This window comes from Daktulosphaira vitifoliae, unplaced genomic scaffold (assembly GCF_025091365.1).
Source record: "Daktulosphaira vitifoliae isolate Bord-2020 unplaced genomic scaffold, ASM2509136v1 Scaffold_1, whole genome shotgun sequence".
Classification (NCBI taxonomy): domain Eukaryota; kingdom Metazoa; phylum Arthropoda; class Insecta; order Hemiptera; family Phylloxeridae; genus Daktulosphaira; species Daktulosphaira vitifoliae.
This window is the reverse complement of record NW_026099572.1, coordinates 85262082-85264756: the sequence shown is the minus strand read 5'-3', so window position 1 is coordinate 85264756 and position 2675 is coordinate 85262082.

Sequence of the window (2675 nt, the reverse complement as noted above, 5' to 3'; positions counted from 1 at the left end):
CAAAAAAAAAAAAAAAAAAAAAATTAATAATAATTAATCACACTTAATGGATAAAAAATTATTACAAAAGGTTTTAAAACAATAATAAAAAATTATTATAAATTATTCTTGGTTATGACGAAAAAAAAATCATGTTTTTATTTAAGACAAAAATTCCTTTTTGAATCATTATCAATATGTTTCAGCTGTTTTTTTGACTACACCATCTTTTGTTTTAAAATGTTTATCATAATAAAACATTTTAGTTAATACCTTTAATATTTAAATAAATCTATGATATCTGGCTTCTAATAGAATTATAGTATTGTTATCTAATTTTATACTTAAAAAAAAAAAGTATACTTGGCAGGTTTTTTGCCGATTGTTAATAATGTTTTTAAACTCTAAAAATATTGCTAAATTTGATATTTTAACGAATTCCCAAAAATAATTGCATTATCCTGAAATGTTTAAGCTATAAATTTGTTTATGAGAAAGGACATTTTTCGAATATCAAATAATAATTTAGTATATTTATAAGCACGTGCAACAGAGATTTTATTTTTCGTTTTTCTTTTCGCTTGGTTGCAAGTAAATAGTTTTCGAATTGAACATAACTCACATTTTCTGATAACTAACGTTACCTTAATAATTTAAAGTGTATCTAAACGTGTCTTTTGTCGATTGTGAAATTCTGTGGTATTGTGAAAATGATGAATTAAAAGGAATACATAAAATATTAGTTATATGTATGATCATATTAAAAAGAATGTGTAGTGGGTTACATTTATCAACCAGATTTTTTGATTTGAATACTAAAAAAGTTATTTTGATAGTGCAATTTATTTTCTCTTCAGAGTTATAGTATGCGAATGAACACATACAGAGTGATTCATTTATCATTAAGCATAATAACTTTTCTAAAATAAAAATTATTTCCTTGGCTTATATAATTATTATTTATTTCTCAATTTATTTATCGATGTTATTCATTATTTATATGTGTATAATTTAACCCGCAACAGAGTACCAAATTAATATTATTAGATGTTAACATACACATTTGATCGGTTTTAAATGGTATTTCTGTACAATACAAAATTATGCATGTATTCGTGACGTTTGAATAATTACAACCCAAATAACATTTCTGAAATATTATTATCCTAATAATATAAAAATAAAACTATATTAAAAAAATTTCAATTTAATGTTTTGGCAAAGTTATCAGAACAGTCGAATAATAATATTGAAATTATAATGTTTTCTCAATAATAGGAAAATGTAACGTATGAAATATTTTTAAATTACTGATTATAAAATATTTCCAAAAATTGTATGCATAATGTAGCAAAAAGTTATATTTATAATTCTTTAACAATGTTTAACATACATTTTTTTAAAATCATTTTATAGATAATTAATTTTATAGATTTTTTATAGAAATATTTTCTCAGTATAATTTTAGTACATTTAGTCAATATTATCAAAGATAATAAAATAAATAACATAATAAATAAATAAAATAATAAAAAAATAACATGTGAATGTTTATCTACAATCACATACTAACGCTTTTAAGAATTGGAAAATCAAAGTTAATGAAAATAAGTCCAGTCATTTTACCTTCGATTACCAATCAGATAAGTTTCTTCATTACAACTTTTATAAATTAAAATTTAATATTCAATTTTTGATGCTTAATTGTTTTGTGGTATTTTGTTTTGTTCTATTATATAAAAAAAAAACACGGATATTATTAGTATTTTTACGAGATAGTTTTTAGTCTAACTGATTTAATTATCTTACAGAAAAATTATTCGCAAACTGAATATTACACAAAAAAAATAAATGTAGCTAAATAACAGATTTGATATTAGAATTATTTACTACTGATTAATATTAAGATTTTTAATAATTGGTTGCATATCTAGCTCAGTCAGTAACGCGTTGTTCCTCGGTGCGTTGGTATCATAGTTCGATTCCTTTGCGCTGAGCTATGTAGGTATTTCCGTCTTTTCTGGCACATGCAATAGCTTTTAAAGGGAATGTTAAACATGGTTAATAATAAATAAAGAAAAATAAATATCACCAAATAATTTATTATTCATATAAATATAAAAAATTATTATTCTTCAATAGTCTAACTTAAAATCAATATTTCGTAAATTTGTCACTTATTAGTGCAAATTACTACTTGAAAAAAATATTGTGAGGTTCTGATCTTCCTGAAATCTTTTAGATATATCCCTAATGTTTTACGTGCCAGAAGAAAATTTAACTAAAGAAAGATATAATCTTTATTTAGAGTCCAACAGCAATAATTCAATACAATGTAAATAATCTCAAGAGAACTTTTTAATATTATTTATACTTCCAGTTAAAACTTTTTATTTTGAATGTTAAGCATAAAAATAGCAATAATTTAAATTAGTATAGATTTTATTAAGATAGTTTATCCAACCTTGAACGTGGTCAAAAATAACTTTTAAAAAATCTTATGACCATTTATTTGATATGAAACGTGATTATTTCATAAAATTTAAAAAGTAAAACATTTAATTCTGAGCATGACTATTTTGGTTTATACGATGAACAATTTTGTAGTTATAATATTAATTTATTATAGTATTTAAATTAAAATCTTTTTTGTATAGAAATAAAAAAATAAATTTGGAATTATAACAAACCTTTAT